This window comes from Glandiceps talaboti, chromosome 17 (genome assembly GCF_964340395.1).
Source record: "Glandiceps talaboti chromosome 17, keGlaTala1.1, whole genome shotgun sequence".
Lineage (NCBI taxonomy): Eukaryota > Metazoa > Hemichordata > Enteropneusta > Spengelidae > Glandiceps > Glandiceps talaboti.
Window position 1 is genome coordinate 11,916,742 of NC_135565.1, and position 23,291 is coordinate 11,940,032.

Genomic DNA, 23,291 nt, shown 5'->3' on the forward strand with positions numbered 1-23,291 from the left:
GTGGTATTTAAATGAAAATATGTGGACGATGAGTTGTGCATCCACTTTCAATTTTCGAAATATTTAGTATTTGGTTTGTATTTTATTTACCTTTTTAACATTTTTCTTAAATCCCAGTCTAGTTCAGTATAGAAATACCACAGTCTATAATTTAATTAATTAAGGTGTCAGTAGGTCTAATGTTGACATGGCAATTAACTTTGCGTAAGGAGTGTAAATTATATATACATCATGACGTGTTTTGGTCTACGTCATTCTAAGACAATTAGCACTGGTAGATGACAAGCATTTCTGATATAAATATACAGTAGCTGCAACTAAAATGAAATCGAACTTGTACCCAATGACTAGGGGTATCTCATCACTCCACACACGTGCATGATCGTGTACATTAAAACATGTATCTATCAAACAACCCGGACTAAGTCATCAGAATAAGGGCCCCGAGTATAAGATACCGTAGATAATTCACCACAGGACTATTCATTGTTTGTGGTCATCTTTCATTTTAATCACAACCGAATAATTTTAGAAGAATGTAATGAAGGAGGATTAATGTAAAGAATTGTGTGTACATTTCCCGCCAAGTAATCAATAGATAGGTCATGTTTTGAAACGAAATATTCACTGTATTATTTTTACTATATCATTTATAGGGTGCCAACCTGAACCTCTGACAAAGCAATCGTGATCTGACAGACCAGACAAGCATGTGACGTATGTGACCTTGTGAAAACCCTGGGTCAAGGAATACATTAACTTCATTAAAGGAGGCAGCAATGGGAATATCCTTGTAAGTGACAAAGTTCATTTTTCCGACAAGAAATACATATACGATACATATGCACAGTATCAGTTTCTCCAACTCGAATTACATACACAGGACAGAAGGGCATCATGATTTCACATGTCAACACAACTATTAACAACTGATATATACATCTGATATTGCCATATGTCGGTCAGGCATCGTCAGCTTTCTCGTATACATTTGTCCGTGAACCTCACACATAAGAGAAGACAATTCAAAATTCAAAGATGCAGTATGTTATACACAATATATATATATATATATATATATATATATATATATATATATATATATATATATATATATATATATATATATATATATATATATATATATATATATATATATATACATACATTACGGTGTGCATGTGTGTTTGTGAGCGAATTAAGATATAGGTCAAAAGATTTATACTTTTCACTTTTTCAAACAGATTTTTGCAGAAGGACTTGATGTGTGCTGTGGCAAGGTCATCTATATCGTGATATTATTATAAAACTACATCACGAGGTCATACGAAGGACATCTTTGTAGCCATTTTTGTTGCATGACCTACATAGATAGGTCAATGGTCTGTATACTGTTAATACTATTTATTTACATGGTCCAACAATTACTATAACGTCCCAGGCGAAAAGTTACAAAGTGCGTTTAATATGAATATTGTTAAGGAAGAAACTGAAAAAGTGTATCCCAGTGTCTCAGAAAACACTCATTAGGAATATAATGTATGTGACTTTGTTCTGTTGTTTGGTTGTATTGTGTGCACTATGGTTGTCGCATTGTACCTCATTGTATCCCTGTAGCTGTTTTAAATGGCAAACGGTGGTTACTAGCTGTGACTTTCACTGAGGGGTCAACGGTCGGTACTGTGTTTCAGTCTAGTGATGAGGATGGTTGTTGTGCTGTATATTGTGTGCACTATGGTTGTTGCATTGTACCTCATAGTATCCCTGTAGCTGTTTTAAATGGCAAACGGTGGTTACTAGCTGTGACTTTCACTGAGGGGTCAACGGTCAGTATTGTGTTTCAGTCTAGTGATGAGGATGGTTGTTGTGCTGTATATTGTGTGCACTATGGCTGTTCCATTGTACCTCATAGTATCCCTGTAGCTGTTTTAAATGGCAAACGGTGGTTACTAGCTGTGACTTTCACTGAGGGGTCAACGGTCGGTACTGTGTTTCAGTCTAGTGATGAGGATGGTTGTTGTGCTGTATATTGTGTGCACTATGGTTGTTGCATTGTACCTCATAGTATCCCTGTAGCTGTTTTAAATGGCAAACGGTGGTTACTAGCTGTGACTTTCACTGAGGGGTCAACGGTCGGTACTGTGTTTCAGTCTAGTGATGAGGATGGTTGTTGTGTTGTATATTGTGTGCATTATGGCTGTTCCATTGTACCTCATAGTATCCCTGTAGCTGTTTTAAATGGCAAACGGTGGTTACTAGCTGTGACTTTCACTGAGGGGTCAACGGTCGGTACTGTGTTTCAGTCTAGTGATGAGGATGGTTGTTGTGCTGTATATTGTGTGCATTATGGCTGTTCCATTGTACCTCATAGTATCCCTGTAGCTGTTTTAAATGGCAAACGGTGGTTACTAGCTGTGACTTTCACTGAGGGGTCAACGGTCGGTACTGTGTTTCAGTCTAGTGATGAGGATGGTTGTTGTGCTGTATATTGTGTGCACTATGGCTGTTGCATTGTACCTCATAGTATCCCTGTAGCTGTTTTAAATGGCAAACGGTGGTTACTAGCTGTGACTTTCACTGAGGGGTCAACGGTCGGTACTGTGTTTCAGTCTAGTGATGAGGATGGTTGTTGTGCTGTATATTGTGTGCACTATGGCTGTTCCATTGTACCTCATAGTATCCCTGTAGCTGTTTTAAATGGCAAACGGTGGTTACTAGCTGTGACTTTCACTGAGGGGTCAACGGTCAGTATCGTGTTTCAGTCTAGTGATGAGGATGGTTGTTGTGCTGTATATTGTGTGCACTATGGCTGTTCTATTTTACCTCATAGTATCCCTGTAGCTGTTTTAAATGGCAAACGGTGGTTACTAGCTGTGACTTTCACTGAGGGGTCAACGGTCGGTACTGTGTTTCAGTCTAGTGATGAGGATGGTTGTTGTGCTGTATATTGTGTGCACTATGGCTGTTCCATTGTACCTCATAGTATCCCTGTAGCTGTTTTAAATGGCAAACGGTGGTTACTAGCTGTGACTTTCACTGAGGGGTCAACGGTCGGTACTGTGTTTCAGTCTAGTGATGAGGATGGTTGTTGTGTTGTATATTGTGTGCATTATGGTTGTTGCATTGTACCTCATAGTATCCCTGTAGCTGTTTTAAATGGCAAACGGTGGTTACTAGCTGTGACTTTCACTGAGGGGTCAACGGTCGGTACTGTGTTTCAGTCTAGTGATGAGGATGGTTGTTGTGCTGTATATTGTGTGCACTATGGTTGTTGCATTGTACCTCATAGTATCCCTGTAGCTGTTTTAAATGGCAAACGGTGGTTACTAGCTGTGACTTTCACTGAGGGGTCAACGGTCAGTATTGTGTTTCAGTCTAGTGATGAGGATGGTTGTTGTGTTGTATATTGTGTGCATTATGGCTGTTGCATTGTACCTCATAGTATCCCTGTAGCTGTTTTAAATGGCAAACGGTGGTTACTAGCTGTGACTTTCACTGAGGGGTCAACGGTCGGTACTGTGTTTCAGTCTAGTGATGAGGATGGTTGTTGTGCTGTATATTGTGTGCACTATGGCTATTGCATTGTACCTCATTGTATCCCTGTAGCTGTTTTAAATGGCAAACGGTGGTTACGAGCTGTGACTTTCACTGAGGGGTCAACGGTCTGTATTGTGTTTCAGTTTAGTGATGAGGATGGTTGTTGTGTTGTATATTGTGTGCACTATGGTTGTTGCATTGTGCCCCTTAGTATCCCTGTAGCTGTTTTAATTGGAAAACAGAATTACAATAGACAAAAACTGATTCCACAAATTACATATTTGAAAGCCACTGTTCATATAAAAATCACCTAAATTTTTATTTTTTGTTTCGTTTCAATTCGTTTCGTTTTGATGCAGCGATTGCCATAAATCCTGTCATCCACTTTAACCAAGTCTCAGCTAGTCTGTGTCAGACATAAGCTGGTGACAAATCACTGTCATCCATTTAACCAAGTCTTAGCTAGTCTGTGTCAGACATAAGCTGGTGACAAATCACTGTCATCCATTTAACCAAGTCTCAGCTAGTCTGTGTCAGACATAAGCTGGTGACAAATCACTGTCATCCATTTTAACCAAGTCCCTGCTAGTCTGTGTCAGACATAAGCTGTGACAAATCATTGTCATCCATTTTAACCAAGTCTCAGCTAGTCTGTGTCAGACATAAGCTGGTGACAATTCACTGGCATCCATTTTAACCAAGTCTCAGCTAGTCTGTGTCAGACATAAGCTGGTGACAAATCACTGTCATCCATTTTAACCAAGTCCCTGCTAGTCTGTGTCAGACATAAGCTGTGACAAATCATTGTCATCCATTTTAACCAAGTCTCAGCTAGTCTGTGTCAGACATAAGCTGGTGACAAATCACTGTCATCCATTTTAACCAAGTCTCAGCTAGTCTGTGTCAGACATAAACTGGTGACAAATCATTGTCATCCATTTTAACCAAGTCTCAGCTAGTCTGTGTCAGACAAAAGCTGTAACAAATCAATGTCATCCATTTTAACCAAGTCTCAGCTAGTCTGTGTCAGACATAAGCTGGTGACAAATCACTGCATGTCGTCCATTTTAACCAAGTCCCTGCTAGTCTGTGTCAGACATAAGCTGTGAGAAATCATTGTCATCCATTTTAACCAAGTCTCAGCTAGTCTGTGTCAGACATAAGCTGGTGACAAATCACTGTCGTCCATTTTAACCAAGTCTCAGCTAGTCTGGGTCAGACATAAGCTGGTGACAAATCAATGTCATCCATCTTAACCAAGTCTCAGCTAGTCTGTGTCAGACATAAGCTGGTGACAAATCACTGCCACTGCCATCCATTTATCTAAGACAGGTAACACCTCTGTGAGGATGGCCACACAACTCAGACCTTTTAAATATGTACTGTGTAGGGAGAATCAATAAAGAGGGTTTTGTGGTGTGAGGGTCAGCAATCTCTAATAGTTTGGCCACACAACTCAGACCTTTTAAATATGTACTGTGTAGGGATAGAAAGTAAAGAGGATTTTGTGGTGTGAGGGTCAGCAATCTCTAATACTTTGGCCACACAACTCAGAACTTTAAAGTATGTACTGCATAGGAATAATTTAGTGTAGAGGTACTGTGGTGTGACGGTCAACAATCTCTATGAGGATGCCATGGCCACACAACTCAGAACTTTAAAACATGTACTGTGTAGGGAGAAACAATAAAGAGGGTTTTGTGGTGTGAGGGTCGCGATATCAGCAATCTCTAATAGTTTGGCCACACAACTCACAACTTTAAAATATGCACTGTGTAGGGATAAAAAGTAAAGAGGGTTTTGTGGTGTGACGGTCAGCAATCTCTAATAGTTTGGCCACACAACTCAGACCTTTTAAATATGTACTGTGTAGGGATAATTTAGTGTATAGGTACTGTGGTGTGACGGTCAGCAATCTCTATGAGGATGGCTACACAACTCACACCTTTTAAACATGTACTGTGTAGGGATAAAAAGTAAAGAGGGTTTTGTGGTGTGAGGGTCAGCAATCTCTAATAGTTTGGCCACACAACTCAGAACATTTAAATATGTACTGTGTAGGGATAATTTAGTGTAGCGGTACTGTGGTGTGATGGTCAGCAATCTCTATGAGGATGGCCACACAACTCAGACCTTTTAAATATGTACTGTGTAGGGATAAAAAGTAAAGAGGGTTTTGTGGTGTGAGGGTCAGCAATCTCTAATAGTTTGGCCACACAACTCAGACCTGTAAAATATGTAATGTGTAGGAATAATTTAGTGTAGAGGTACTGTGGTGTGACGGTCAACAATCTCTATGAGGATGGCCACACAACTCAGACCTTTTAAATATGTACTGCGAAGGGATAAAAAGTAAAGACGGTTTTGTGGTGTGAGGGTCAGCAATCTCTAATAGTTTGGCCACACAACTCAGAACATTTAAATATGTACTGTGTAGGGATAATTTAGTGTAGAGGTACTGTGGTGTGACGGTCAACAATCTCTATGAGGATGCCATGGCCACACAACTCAGAACTTTTAAATATGTACTGCGAAGGGATAAAAAGTAAAGAGGGTTTTGTGGTGTGAGGGTCAGCAATCTCTAATACTTTGGCCACACAACTCAGAACTTTAAAGTATGTACTGCATAGGAATAATTTAGTGTAGAGGTACTGTGGTGTGACGGTCAACAATCTCTATGAGGATGCCATGGCCACACAACTCAGAACTTTAAAACATGCACTGTGTAGGGAGAAACAATAAAGAGGGTTTTGTGGTGTGACGGTCAGCAATCTCTAATAGTTTGGCCACACAACTCAGACCTTTTAAATATGTACTGTGTAGGGATAATTTAGTGTATAGGTACTGTGGTGTGACGGTCAGCAATCTCTATGAGGATGGCTACACAACTCACACCTTTTAAACATGTACTGTGTAGGGATAAAAAGTAAAGAGGGTTTTGTGGTGTGAGGGTCAGCAATCTCTAATAGTTTGGCCACACAACTCAGAACATTTAAATATGTACTGTGTAGGGATAATTTAGTGTAGCGGTACTGTGGTGTGACGGTCAACAATCTCTATGAGGATGGCCACACAACTCAGACCTTTTAAATATGTACTGCGAAGGGATAAAAAGTAAAGAGGGTTTTGTGGTGTGAGGGTCAGCAATCTCTAATAGTTTGGCCACACAACTCAGACCTGTAAAATATGTAATGTGTAGGAATAATTTAGTGTAGAGGTACTGTGGTGTGAGGGTCAACAATCTCTATGAGGATGGCCACACAACTCAGACCTTTTAAATATGTACTGCGAAGGGATAAAAAGTAAAGAGGGTTTTGTGGTGTGAGGGTCAGCAATCTCTAATAGTTTGGCCACACAACTCAGAACATTTAAATATGTACTGTGTAGGGATAATTTAGTGTAGCGGTACTGTGGTGTGACGGTCAGCAATCTCTATGAGGATGGCCACACAACTCAGACCTTTTAAATATGTACTGTGTAGGGATAAAAGTAAAGAGGGTTTTGTGGTGTGAGGGTCAGCAATCTCTAATAGTTTGGCCACACAACTCAGACCTGTAAAATATGTACTGTGTATAGGGATATAAAGTGTAGAGGGTTTTGTGGTGTGTCTGTGTCAGACATAAGCTGTTGACAGATCACCATCATCAATTTTAACCAAGTGTCAGGTAGTATTTGTCAGACACATAATGTTGTTCTATTCTACCATACCTCATAGTATATGTAGTTATTTGAAGTGGCAATTTGCATCAAATATGTGACCTCCACGAATAGGTTAACTGTCAGTATGAGTGTGTTTCAATGTAGTGATCTCTTGGTTCTATTAATAATGTATGGGGTAATGTTACTGTGCGGAATATATCTCCAGAGAGCTAACATACATTCAAGGTCAGTCCAGTGGATAGAACACATTGCTACAGTCCTTGTATAAATATACTCTGAAGAGAAAAATAGAGAAGTACATTTGTTCTACAACTGGATTTGAGAACAATGCACATCTCCTCAAATTGTCAAAAGCTTAAAAACATTCTTTTCCGCTAATACAACCATTCGTTACATAATGGTTTTCAATTCGACTTGAAACAGTTTATATTTAACTGGTCAATACCAAATGTCTTGATATACAAAAGATTGCCACCTTATTTACATATCAAGCACGGGTCAATACCAAATGTCTTGATAAACAAGAGAATGCCATCTTATTTACATGTCATATTAATTTAAGCACTAGTCAATACCAAATGTTTTGATATACAAAAGATTGCCATCTTATTTACATATCATATTCATTTTAGCAATCACCCTTTATTGTTTTCTCTTTATTATAGACCTTGAGGAGCATGGAGATGTTACTCATAAGGGAACTAGGTGAAAATGCATAAGCAACGGTCATAGACCTTGACAACAGTTCCAAAGTGTAGATGAACGACGAAGACGAGATGGAATAAACATTGAATTCTCTATTTTCTCTTGTTTAACCAATGTCTGTGTCACACACAAGCTAATCACATTGACGTCCATTCTGCTAACCGAATATCGGCTTATATATGTCATGCACACAATGTACATTGTGTATTGTTAGTATGCACACTACGAACTTTCGTGATAGATCTTAATAGTTGTTACAGATGGATATAATTTCTATATTTTCACCATTACAGTTGCTCTAAAATATGTCCATCAAACGAACACTATTGTTGCCTGGCCCTAGTGTTCCTCTTTGATTTGTCAACATTTTATAAAAAAAAATTGAGTTATTAGAACAGTTTTGCTTGTCATAAATAAAATGTATATGTCGTCCTTGTTACAACCATATATGTAACACATTGCTATTTTTATTTACAATGATATACACATTGCTATTTGTATATTCACAAAGACACAATTACGAAATTTGAAGCTACAACATTGCACTTTTTGACTTTCTGCGATAATATCTATATTCGTCTGAAAGTTTAACATTTTGAATAAAAGATTAGGGAGAGCCTTCCCCGACAAAGAGATTTTTATATGATAACAATCTAAAATCGGACATTTAATAAAAAACTTAAAGATATTGAGAGAGGGCTTCCCACAACGAAGCGTTTCTATCTAATATTATCGACAATATCAGCTAAATATCTAACACTTTGAATATCTTTTTGACTGACTACTCAGATGAGGGCGGGCTTTTCCCGACCGACAAAGCGTTTTTATTCGACAGTATCGTCTAAAAATCGAACCCTTTGAATGACTTACACAGATTTGAGGTTGAGGTCTGGCCTTCCACGACAAAGAGTTTTTATCCGATAGTATCATCTAAAAATCTAATATTGTTAAAAACTTAGACTACACAGAAGATAGAGGGTATTTCCCGACAAGATTTTCTGTAACCATCGTAAATATTTTACCTTTATCGATAATCCGGTCATGAAATTTTGTGCAATGTCGCGCTTGCATGAGTTCAGCATTCCCGTTAATTTCTTTTATCTCACAGGTTGCAGTATAGAGAATGCAAGTATTAAATAAGTAATCAAAACAATGCTTCTGTTTTTACTTGTATCCTATACTTCCAGTCTACTTCTGTTTGTTATGTCGACAGCTTTTTTGTTAGTCTGTAAGGTACGCCGTGACGGGACGCCCTCACACATCGGCCAAACCCTCCTTGAGAGGAGGTCGGTAAGGGCAGAACGTCACGACGTATCTTACAGTCTACTTTTTTGTGTGTAACATTCATCAGGAAATCGTTTTTTCAAAATAACGTGAGTTCTATTCGTGGTCGTATGCATGTAGGTACAGTGATGCACTCAATATCTATTGGGATCGTGTCCGTAGAGTGACGCTGTCTGGTAAATGTGGACTATATGGCGTAAATCATCACTTATATTGACACCAAATGTCCATTTTAAAAGATAAAAAAATGAACATGTGGAAAGGGGACTAACATTATTTTCTGAAGTCATTACTAGAGGGCGCTACACTAGGAGAAATGTTTTCTTGATTTCATTGAATTTCTTTGGGATGTTATCATACAGTCGTTGGTGGCGCTGTTTATAAGAAAAATAATTGCGATCATTTCATTTGAATTCATTTTTGTTTTCCACTTACTCTCGGCTATTCAGCTCACCACTGATGGATCGCTTGTTGGCCGGGGTAGACTGGTGGTGGATAGTCTTAGTAACCGAGACTGTATACACAGTTGCCACTTGGACAACCAACACAAATGTGTTCGCTTTAAGTGGTTGCCATTACCAAAAACCTTAGACAATCCGGACAATAATGTGATGTAATGCTACACGTGACCTATGAAAAAACTGGTGAGGTATATGAGCCAATTAGTTTTTATACCTATATTTGATTCAATACAAATTCTGCAATGTTCAGAGTATCATATCGGATATGTAATAGGTATTCTCTGTTACATACACACATATGAATGTCAGTATGATCTTCTCGAACAAGAATGTGCATGAGTCATAAATGACATATTCTTATTAATAATACGTCTGGACATATTGTTCGTAACAGGGGACATATACTCATGAATGTTTGCACTCCCACACATAAATATCCCGAACAAGAATATGTATGAGTTATACAAACATATTCTTATTCATAATACTATTCCAGCGTATTCAGGCTTCCATATTGGGTTTGCCTAAATATTCTTTGCAAAATACTTTAGGGAATATGAGAATGAATATGTATGTCAATTTACCCAACATATTCACTTTAAAATACTACGCATATGTAATATTCCGAAATATTCCGTAATATTCACACTGGCATACGTAAGCATACAGAGATATAAGAATATTTCAGCATACTTCTGGCATACATAAAGTATTGCTGACATATGCTTGTTCGCATAGTACTGAATATGCAGCATTTGGTGCAGTGTTTACTCCGTACAACCATGACAACAAACAGTACATAGAAATGTGGGATACGCCAAACGTAGACAAATATATATGCATTAATCTCATTAAATAAAAAATCTAAATAATAATTAGAATTATTCATGACCTAAGTTATCCATTTTGTACAGTTGTCTGTGTCTTTCCGTCTCTGTCTGTCTGTCTGTCTGTCTGTCTGTCTGTCTGTCTGTCTGTCTGTGTGTGTGTCTGTCTGTCTGTCTGTCTGTCTGTTTGTGTGTCTGACCGTCCGTCCGTCCGCATACATGCATGCGTCCAAACAGGTATGATCACTTTTCCCAAATGATAAAATTAATACATTCACCTTATTAATACAGATATTAAAACAATTTACCTACTTAGAATTTAATGAAGATCTTTTGTACAACCTTATGTATGTATATATGTGTGTGTATGTATGTATGTATGTATGTATGTATGTATGTATGTATGTATGTATGTATGTGTGTATGTATGTGTGTATGTATGTATGTATGTATGTATGTATGTATGTCTTTCTTTTGAAAAAGAATCTTTATTCGAAACGTCGGATTTTACATCTATTTATACGGACTGACTTACAAGTTCCATATGTATTGCTATGTATGTATGTATGTATGTATGTATGTGTGTATATATGTATGTATGTATGTATGTATGTATGTCAAACAAACATTCTGATGAGCTGTCAATCAAACTACCCAGTTGGTATTGAAAGACAGTAATTGGTGGAGCGGATGAGAGGTGTCTCAGATAAATTGCATGACATGATATATCTTCCTCTAGATACATGAACAGTCAAACTACATCTGAAGACTGCAGTGCTGACGCATTTCTAGTTTTCCATCTATTGGTGAGTGAAAACATATCTCTGACTTAATTCGATATTTCTTATATGTGATGTAACACTCTATTTGTTTTGTAAAAGTAGTACAGTTTGCGACGAAAACGAAATTAATCTTAAAGAAAAATATTTTTTTTTAATTCTCAATTTCTTTTTGATTATAATGTTACAATGTCTTATCACACCGTTACTCTAACAACGTATATTGTAAGGACGACCGAAAGCCACGTTAAGAAAATTGACAAAATACACCATCGAAGGCTTTCTTGTTTTGGTAAATCAATATTAGGCCTATAAAAAATTGTTCGGTTCCGGGTTATCCGACCACACCTAATTTTTCACGCCCACCCTAAACTTTTGTTACGTATTCTCGAGAAATAAATAATAAAATCGCGAAAATTGTGACGTCTCGCAAGAAATAACTGACATTAACTTATAAGACAATATAAAACTTTTCTTCCAATCTGTATTAGCTGTACATCCTATGAGAAGAAACAATAACACAGAGGCCATACGGAAAACAACGGAAACATAACTACCTGAACTAGACATTCACATGTGATATATATAATTTTTTTGCTAGGCCTTATTGATAATTTCATCGTCAAATTTTAATTTACAAAGACTTTCATAAAATCTACATTTGTGAGATGACATGCAGTCTATTAGTCACATATATTGTTTTACCCACGATATGTACCTATTCGTCTCGTTCCATTTTTCAAACACTCCTAGATAACGAGATTCATTTATTAAGAATTCGAGTGGTTTCAAACTTGTTCGCCGGCACAGTGAACTGTACATCAACTTACTCGTAAAAGATTGACAACGGTGGATGCGCTGCCTCGATTGAAATTTAGTTTTTAGTTTTACACCTTCTCTGTGGTAAACTGTCAGTTTTAAAAACATGTCTATACGTGGAACAATCTCTAACAATATCTCGATATTCATTTTTTGAAATAATCAATTTATAGCGAGTTAGTATATTATAAAAGAGTAATGAGAGAGTTGTGTAGCCAGCGCTCCTAGAAAGAAAAACAACCTTTAGTCTTAGTACTGAAGCGTGCATGTTACAATGGTAATGGGCGGGAAGCTTCAAGAAAGTTGACGTTGGCAACAAAATATATTATGTTTATAGACTTGAATTCACGACGGACAAAAACTGCTCAAACTAGAAACCTTAAGTCACATACTATTATGACAGGACACGACATTATTCACAAAGTATCTTTAATACCTAAGAACGTGAAGTACAACATCCCCCCCCCCACCACCTCCACCTCCCATTACTAAGTTACATTTCGTTTAAGTGGCACATCAAATACCAAATGCTAATAAAATAAAGGATGAAATAAGTTACGTAAAAAGTTATGGATATAATTTTTCTAACCTCTCCTTATACTAACACATAATCAAATACGTAGTAACCATAGATTGCAACATTTCTCTCTGGTCCACTGAAAAACTTAGTAATAGACCCACCTTCACATTGCAGTCGAAACACTACCTTCTAATTAACTTATATATTGTTTAGTCATCACTATACTTTCAATTTCTCTGAGAAACACCCATCATTATACCATGCACACGCCAAGTTAACGGAAAATTTGGAACATATATTCTGGTCGTTGTCATGACAACGCGCGTCTATGTCACAAGAATTCGTGTCTACACCACTGGTTCTGCTGTGTTAGAAATATGAGACAAAACTTTCAAAATTACTATTACATTCCCCCTGATTTTGCACTGATGTTACTGGACCTGATATAATTATGTTATTCATACTCTTGCGATTGACCTAAGGGTTGTCAGTACAAGTCGCTAGACGAGTAGTGACAAAGCCCCCCCCCCCTTAGGTCACTCGTATTTTCCTTGGCTGAACGAAGAAACATATTGGCGAACAACACCTAAATATCCAGTATATCAGTCTGACACAAACACGTTGCATAAATGATAATGAAAACTTCATTGGGACCTACAGCCCGAAATTTGGTTTACTTGATTGTTTAGTTATCTACGTTAGACTCACTACATTAATTTGTAAATTGTTATACTGTGTACAGTTGTAGATAAGTTTATATAGATAAGTTTATATATTTTGTACATGTTTCTGGCAACGCATATTATCATTATTGATGATTTTGTGATTTGGCCAAGCCTGTACGATGCTGAGGTTTCACAACCACACAGTCGGAAGACAAAGATCCAACGCATACGAACGGGCCAGGGTACAGGTGTTTTAGAATGATCACAAGCGTCCCCTCGACTCTCTAATCATACATCAAGTCGATGTAAGGTAATGATCGCAGTCAGATAAGTGCAAAGGAGGCAGGAAATGCACGGGACAGCTCTCACAGCTCACCCTGTGTCTGCTATTACCACAGGAGAAGCCCACACAAAAACTGCCATCATGGCATCATGCCATTTGATAACAATATTCTCGTGATATTGTCATTTAGTCACAAACAAACAAGTGACGAGGGCCTAACATCCATTTATGATTATTATAACAAAGGGCAAATTACACCAGCCTAAGGTATCCCTACTATAGCTAAGCATATCTAATTTGAATTTCTTTATCCTATTTACAGATATTGATCCGTAGAATTTCACCAAACATGTTGTGTTTCACTGTAATCGTCGCCATGTATTTACTATCGGCTGCTGCTGTTGCTTTTCACGATGAAACAAATGCACTTGGTATTTGTATTGATGAGGCAACACATCGTCGAATAGACTCGTGTATCACGGCATCTGGACAGCCAATGTGTAACGGGACTGTATTCCAGGGTGATGATAAATTAAGCTGCCACTGCGATCCGCTGTGTTTACAGCTTGATGACTGCTGTTTTGACTACATGGATGTATGCGGGGTTGCCATGACAACCTCATCCCCTTCTCATGCTGGTGAAAGGGACGAAGATGATTTCCATGTATGTGTATATACAACGGAAGGCAGTATATTAATGAGGCAAAGCTGTCCAGCTGACTGGCATGACGTGTACATCTATGATTTGTGTGTCGCCCCTATTGAAGATGGAGGTGGGTTTAGTAACAAATCAATATTTTACTTCTTTATCATACCCAGCGTTACAGAACCCATCACTTTTATTTCTCTTTTTAAATGTTTAAATGTTAACGATATGGCAGTGTTGCAGCGTATAAAAATTACCTTGAAATGGCCATATGGATATCGAGGATAGGGTATTTATTTTACACTTTTAATCTACAAAACAATTTTATCGTGATTTCCTCCTTGAAAAACCAATGTTGAACATGATATACCAAGCCAGGATACCAGGATAAAATTATTTTAGAGATTAATAATCTAAAATAAAATCACAATCCTCATATGGCCACTTAAAACACAACATTTGTTATGGTTTCTTTGATTTCGTAAGTTAACATAAAATCACTTCAATTATTTTTTGTTTCTGTTTTGCTTTGATTTTTGATTGACTTATTATCAATGGAACTCATTTTGTACATTCTTATCTATAAAACTTAAGCGCCAAAAATAGATACAAAAGAGTGTGTTTCTGATAACCGAATACCGACCGCAGTTTAAATCCCCGAACCCTAAACTATTTTTTGCATGCAAGAAACTAAAATGGTAACAATTTACTTCTATTTCCGTGTACACCTTCATGCCTTTACCTCAACTGTAGTCACTTAAAAAAAATAATCAGAAAACAATTTTCAAATTTCCGAAAACATGAGAATTAATTGAATACTATCCTAATAAACATTGATCGCCATAATTTTTCTTTCCCTCATTATCTACTTTCTCTTCATTGATATTTTATAACAAAAACATTACTTTTTCCACATCTCACAAGAACTACTATGTCTATAAATATAATTAAACAAAATAAGTCTGAACAAGACTCTAATTATTTTCACAGGGTTAAATTTAGTTATTAGCATGTTCTGTACCAGTCAAAATTATATAGAAAACGCTGGAATTTGCGGGGCCATACTTCAAAATGTCACGCTAAAAGAATGAAATATTCAAATATGGTTTCTAAACAATAATTATTATTACAAATTGTATGTCTTTTGTGTTTCTTCTTTAAAAGTACATTATTCTTGCTACAAATGTCGATAAAACACATCATTTTTGGATTTTCCCATATTTGTATAAAACAAGTCATATATATAAAACAACAAACCCATCCTATTAAAACAATTCTTGCAAGGGTGTCACCTATCCATGCACAGAATGTCCTGCAGGGCAAAGCCAAACCTGAAAGACATTTGTGGGAGGGGAACAAACCCATCGTAGTAAAATAAATTCTTGCAAGAGTGTCACCCATCCCTGCAAAGAATTTCCTACAGGGCAACGCCAAACCTGCAAGAATTTTTTGGCAGGGGAAAAACCCATCCTAGTAAAATCAATTCTTGCAAGGGTGTCACCCATCCCTGCAAGAAATGTTTGGCAAGGAAACAAACGCATCCCTGCAAAAAAATCTTGCAAGTGTGAAACCCATCCTTGCTGTACATTTCCTGCAGGGCAACGCCAAACCTAATAAGAATTTGTCTGCAAGGTTAAGCCAATTAATGAATGCTTCCAAGTTAAAAATCAAGAAACATAAATTCCACAGCAAATTTGCATAAGCCTTATAGGGAAAAAGTAACCTTCATTATGTTAGAAATCTTGTCATATTACTATGGGAAATCATTGAAATTGTATTCTAATTATTGTCATCAAAATACATGAAACTACTTTTTGCCAGAATAGGACATTTCTGGGGAAAAATCCTTTACGAAATGAATGTTCTGAAAAATACAATTTTCCTATTAAAATCTTTTTCGGAAATTGGAATATCGTTTTCTTAAATCGTTTTCCTGAGAAAACCATATCTGTTTAGACTATAACAGTACAGGCATAATTAAGACGTTCGTCTTAACTCATACTGGTCTTCATTTACTTCTTTAACACCTCTTCAAACTCTCACGGACGTATTGTGAGCGAGGAGTATCTTATCTTGGAGTTGAAGTAATTAAAAAAATTGAAAGTAAAATGAAATACAATTCCGAGGAACCTACCCTATCTTCTGAAGTCACGTTATCCGAAACAAACATTTTTTAATATTTTGCCTAAGCTTAAACTAGTATCAGAACGTATTCTTTTATACATATACGTAGCCACTATTTTAGTATCATTTATGAATGAGAGCAGGTGATTTTATTGAATATTTAGTGTATAACACAACTTAAATATGTTCTCTATACGGTGACCTTATCTTTTTCCTGTTTCTCATTACAAAATAAAAAAACATTATATTCGCCCGCCCCTAATATTTTGAGGGTAAGTGAGCTCTATGTCAAGAATAATCAAATGTCTGGACTGTCGACGTCATCTACAGTCGTGACGGTGGCTACGACGCTTATTCTCAAACAAAGCATTTAATTCATGACGGAAGTTATTCAAGTAAAGGAGAACAATTGCGAATTGTGTAGAGAAGCTGAGAAAAGGAGAGATGGAGAAACATGAAGAAGACGATCTTTTTTTCAAAAATTCTTTTTTAAATCAACTGACTGACCCATAGTTGCTATGAAAAAAAGTAATTAGAAAAAAGGAAATTGGTTTTAATTACAAAATAACTAAGACAACACACTACAATGTGTGTTAGACCCCCCCCCCCCCAAAAAAAAAAAAAAAAAAAAAAAAAAAAAAAAACAACAAACCACAACCCAGATTTTTGTCTGGTCAATGGGTGCATCACTTAAATACCCTCGCCTCGCTTTTTTGTCGTGTTTGTCCAGCCCGTGCAGTCTGCAGATCCGGGGAGAACACAAAAATAACCACCACCACCCCCCCCCCCCCCCACCCACAACCGCACACACACTTGCTTTGAAATACTAACTAAAAAGAACATTAACTACTATAATAGAAGACTGAGTGACAGGTTTGTTGAGAATAAATTAATATTTTTAAAAATCGCGTCGTCACACCACTTTAGGCAAAATGTATGGCAAGCCGTTCGGGCCAAAAGTATTATTCTTATTTTAGCTGTAGTATTTTATATTTGTCGGGAGTTATAACAAACTAATTTTAACTAGTTATGTGTAATGATGGAATCCATACCATCGTGTTGATTTCGTTTTCGTCAAACCAGAATTCTTTTAAGAATTATATATAATTGAAAGTGAAAATATTTTTGTTTTAAGTTTTTGGAAATAATTATTTTCGAATCATGGTCCGAAAAAAAAATTGTGTTTCTTCGGACCACTCGATTTCCATAGCAGGGTGTGGAGTAACTGACTTCGGTAGGCCTAACACTTTGGTCGCTGTACGTTGCACTTGCATGGACATTTGACTGGCCCATGCAGGTGACAAGTACAGCGACAACGTGTTACGCCTACCGGGAGTCATTCATTATACTTACTATACACCTCTGCTATAAAAATCTTGTGGTCCGAAGAAATACATTTTTTTACGGACCACGATCCGATATTAATTTTTTTCGAAAAATTTCCAAACACTGTTTCAAAATTTAAAAAAAAAATAACTTTAACAAATTTGGACTTTTCACTTATATGTAATCCTTCAAAAATATTCTAGTTTGACGAAAAATAAATTAAAATAAAGCATGTACAACGACAATAATCTCAACTTGTTTGAGTTAAATAATGTTAACATGAGAAAAAGTATGGATTCCTTCGACAAACTACACATAAACGGTTAAAAATTAGTTTGTGTATCGGAAAAAATATAAAATGCTATTGCTAAAATAAGAATAAAACTTTTTGACAAAAACGGTTTACCATAAGAGTGTCCTGACCAGAAACAATGCTTTGTTGTCCTTCGGGTGGCCATTTTTATTGTTTTTCATGTACAATCCTACAAAACGAATGGGTCTGTTAGTCGGTTAAATATGGTAAAAAAAATAATCGTGTATGTAAATGTTAGTGACACTTTCAATTATACATTGTTTTTTTTTCCAGAAAATCATAGCAAAGTTCTTTTCTCATTCCAACCTGAAATTTAGTTCCCATGATATGAATAGCACTTTTCCGGATATGAATATGTCAGAGAGACAAGCAGGCAATTACAAAATAATTGTGCCAACATTAAACGAGCAGATCAGGTGCTTATAATCTGGTTTTCTTGCTCCACAGAAACGTCCCTGAGAGTTATACCAGTGACTGCACCTGATGGGACAGTTTTCCGTAATATATTCTGTACAGTGTGCAATGGAATACACTTATCCGAAATAGTGACATGGAAGGCTGAATGGTTTTGTGAATCGAAGTCATTTCAAACTTACGACGAGAGTTTGAACGTTTGGCAACTCCTCGAGTTTATGAACACGACCTTTGATGACAAGTTATGTTACATTAAAGCTGTAGAAAGAGACAATTCAACCGCCATTAAAAGGATGTGCCACAAGACCTATGTTGAACAATGTCAACGTTCTCTTTACCAAAGTGATGAAGAGTTTGCAAATGCAACACGGCATTGTCAGTCATACACGTCCCTTGTTTCGGTTGGCAAAAGGAATGCCATCAATTTCAAAAATGCAAATTGTGCAACTTGTAATGGGTTGAATGCAAGGTACTGCGGAGCAACGATTGAAGTATCTATAGGGCGAGTAACCTATGGTCTCACAATATTGTTTGATATGCCCAGTTTTGAACAAATTGATTTACATCCCCAATTTCATCATTCCGAGTCCGAAAAAACTGGGAATGTATCCTGTCCAGAGAACTCCATATATGATCCTTTTCTTATGACATGCATGCACCTCCCCGGAACACCTCATACACACAATACTGTAGATGCCATGCCTATGTTTAACAATACCCTTGGCTCTAACGGAACGAGTCGAGTTCCTCTGCAGAATTGTTCTAACACGGAAAACATAACTTTAAAGAACAATTCGTTGCCATGTGCATTATCGGATATATTATGGTTGAATATAACAAATTATGATATTGAGGAAGGTATACTTGTTTTTCGTTCTAACGATTTCGAAGTCAAGGTAAAATCTTTCATCATTTCTGAAGGGGGGTTTTTTATTTGCATGTCAGATCTGCTGTTTAGTTCTCCCCCTAAACTTGGCCAGTGGTTAATATGGTTAAATATAGCTTGTTCTGCATTGTCTGTATTGTCTCTAAGTGCACATATAATAGTGTACAGTGTCAACAAAACACTACACAGTTTCCCTGCTAAAGTTATGTTACATCTGGTGATATCTAAGTTATTAGCACTGGGCTTATTCCTGTCAGGAATGGGACTGAATGAATTTCCACAGCTTTGTTTTCCTTTGGCAGCGTTGCTGCATTATTCTTGGTTGACTGGCTTCGTTTGGATGGCTATAGTGATGTTTGACATGTGTCGCACATTTACTGCCATCAGTAATGGCTCTGTAACGGTGTATCAAGGGATGAAGATATACATGGCATACTGTGTCTGTGGTTGGGTTCTACCTGCAGTTGTTGTAGGTGTGCTAGCCACACTTGATCTCTGTGAATGCACTGGTCTGACTATAGGGTATGGTGCCGACAACATCTGCTGGATTCGTAACCGAGATGCACTGATATCATTTTTCATTGCCCCAATCGCTGTTATCCTTGTGTTTAACACAATCTGTGGCGTTCTTGTCTTGAAATCAGTCAGGAATTCGTCAAGCGTAGCAATAGGGGGTAGTGTTCATGGATGGAAAAAACAACTTACTATTTGCGTTAAGTTATCAATTGTGATTGGACTTTCTTGGTTCTTTGCCTTGGCCGAAAGCTTTTTGGATAATGCAATATTTAGTGCGTTCGTTATCATATTCAATTCCCTACAAGGAGCTTTCATCTTCTTAGCATTCATAGCAGATCGACACATACGATCACTTTTATATGCAAGTAATTAACTGGTAACCATGGCAATATCTATGGATCGTAGATGTTTAAACAAAAGTAATTACCGAAAACATTGATCCCTTCACGTTAGTTCGTAATTCGACCCACATTTGTACTAATCTGACCTCAAAGGTGTCACGTGAACTTATTAGGGTAATTTGACCTTAGTAGTGTGTAATATAACCTGATTGTAGTAATTTGACCATATTTGTGCAATTTGACTGACATAGTGCAAATGGACCTTATTGCAGTAATTTGACATTAATTGGTGCAATTTCTTTACCTCATTACAGTAATTTCATGTTATTGATATAATTTGACCCGTGTAGTGTAATTTCACTTATTAGGGTAACGACCGTATTACAATAATTTAAATTAAATAGTGAAATGTGACCTTATTGGTGCAATGTAACCATATCACTACTTTGGACCTTATTGATGTAATTCACCTTATTGAAGGAATTTGGGCAATTTGACTTTATTGGTGTAATTTGACCTAATTGGCATAATTTCATAATAATTAAAAATAAATAGTATACGTTGACCTTATTCGTGCAATTTGACCGTATTGCAGTACTTTGACCTTATATTTGACCCCGTTGATGCAATTTGACCTTAGTAGTGTGATTTGACTAATTGGTGCAATTTGACCGTATTGCAGCACTTTGACCTCATATTTGACCCCGTTGATGCAATTTGACCTAATTAGTAGTGTGATTTGACTAATTGGTGCAATTTGGCCGTATTACAATACTTTGACCTCACATTTCACTTGATTGAGGTAATTTGGCCTCCTTAGGACAATTTGACTTTATTGCTGTAGTTTGACCCAATTGTCGTAATGTGACATGACCAGTATGATTAGTAGCGTAATTTGACGTTATTAGTGTAATTTGACCGTTTTGCAGTACTGTGACCTTATTGACGTCAATTGACCCTATTCGTGTAATTTGACCTTCTTGACGTAATTTGAATTTATTAATGTAATATGACCTTATTGACGTATAATTTGACCCTATTAGCGTAATATGACCTTGGTGATGTAATTTGACTATATTGCAGCGATTTGTCCTTAATGTGAACTGTTTTGATATAACTTGACCTTCATTGTACAAATACACATTATTACTATCAGTACGTTGACTTGAACTGTATGATATAGTTATTGCACCTCTTGAAACCATTGAATGTAACGATTTAGGATTATGTCCCCCCCCCTCCCCCCTTTTGATAAGAAGTGCAACAATGGATGGTCCCTTTGTATTCACAAACTTCAGTAAAGTAAGGCGTTCTCAGCAATTACAAGGGGAGGGCTGGTGAAAATCATGCCTTGTCTGGTGCATATATAAAATGTGACCCTCCCAAGAGTGACTCATGGAGTACTGACTTCACCACATCAGTTGAATTGCAGACAATTACACAATTACATAGAACCCACGGGTGCTATGTTGCTGAGTCCTAGTGAATGGATTTTAGTAAAAGGAGTAAAAGGTTGGGTTCAAATGTGTGTATGTGACTGATAGAATAAATACTGGGAGAAATTTCCAGCAAACAAAAATTCATCAAAATTGGGGGAAATGTCATTTTAAAAGTTATTTCAAAGAATCACTGATTCTTGCCACCCACAACGTCACAGAAATTACCATGACTTGAGTCACTACTGTTCATGAGATATGTGAATAAATGTTTAAACCAATAAAAAACACGGTGTTGTTGTGAAAACTAGTGTCCTGCCTGTTTGTAATTTACATAAGACTGTAAGATGTCAGATAGTTGTCATTGTGTCAGGCCTCTCCCTGAATGGTGTCTACTCAGCTAGTATCATCCATTTAAACAGAGCATTGATTTCTCATAGATTATCTATCCATTACCCAAACAATAGAGCAGCTATATTTCCATTATTTAACATCAAATTTACCTCACTAGTATGCAAGTTATGTATACAAACAAATTTTGACTGGTTTCCTTGGTGTTTTAAGGCCTCGACAACATATTTTGGCCAGAAATATAACCATTATCACGGTAACAATCGTTAACTCTTAAACGAGTAAAAGTATAGACACGTATATATTGATAGAACAGCTGATTGGAAGTGTACATTTATCAGTTTTAAATGTCAATTGTAGTTTTTTTTTGCCATTTTCCGAGTTTCTATAATTCATAAATCAAAAGTATTGACTTCTTTCAAAGATGTTGTTAACATATATCCATGTATGTGTTTATCTGAAATTTCTCTCAGATGTTTCATATATACTGATCACCATCCAGAATTTGATTATACTGGTTTGCACATCATTGAGACTTTGTTTTGTATGTTAGTCCCAAGAAGATAAGAGATAAAGCGAATTGTCACATTAATTGGTAATTGTGAGATTAGCGGTGTATTTATTTAGATTAGAGGAGAAGAATGGACAAGATGCCTGTATTTAGTCAATAAAAAGTGAATTATATACAGCGGATTGAGGGAAAACTCCAGGGAGAGACAGAAACGAAAATCAATCCGTCAAGCTAATAATCAAACAATGAATAGATAGATCGATCGATCAGTCAATGACACGCTTGCTTTCTCCTGTGAGTAAACTGTGACCTTCTCCCAATTCCATCGTTCCTTCCCCGAGAATTGTAGCCTACCTGCAGATGTGAAGGAATAACGCCACTCCTGTGTCACCACCGTGTTAGTTTGATCATTGGCCGCTAAGTTGTAGAATAGCACAGCCAGCGGTCACAAACATGTGCAAGGCCAAACACGTCTAAATGCACAATGTGAGTGAGTGTGAAATAAGTTTATCGTTGGCGGCGTTGTTGTTGTGTAGGGGTAGGATAGGAATAGTAACCGAGACTAAATAACGACTCAACATTTTCATTGTTAAAAAATCAAAAATGAAATAGGCAGGTGTGATATCTACAAAGATTCAACCTATGGTCCATATGAGATAATGACAAAGACAAACAAACACATAGCCAGGCAGACAGACAGGCAGGCAGTCAGGCAGACATACAGACAGACAGACAGACAGACAGACAGATAGACAGACAGACAGACAGACAGACAGACAGACAGACAGACAGACAGACAGAACGGACTGACTGACTGACTGACTGACTGACTGACTGACTGATAGGGACACAGACAGACAGACAGACAGACAGACAGAGATATATGC

The 23,291-nt window shown here is 37.0% G+C and overlaps 1 long non-coding RNA gene across 1 annotated transcript; it reads left to right on the forward strand.

Annotated features, from left to right (window-relative positions):
- Window positions 1-747: 747 nt before the first annotated feature.
- On the forward strand, window positions 748-8,934 carry LOC144448530 (uncharacterized). Its single transcript, XR_013482107.1, has 3 exons — window positions 748-793; window positions 1,245-1,382; window positions 7,863-8,934. It is a non-coding gene; the product is annotated as an uncharacterized LOC144448530 (long non-coding RNA).
- The last annotated feature ends 14,357 nt before the right edge of the window (window positions 8,935-23,291 follow it).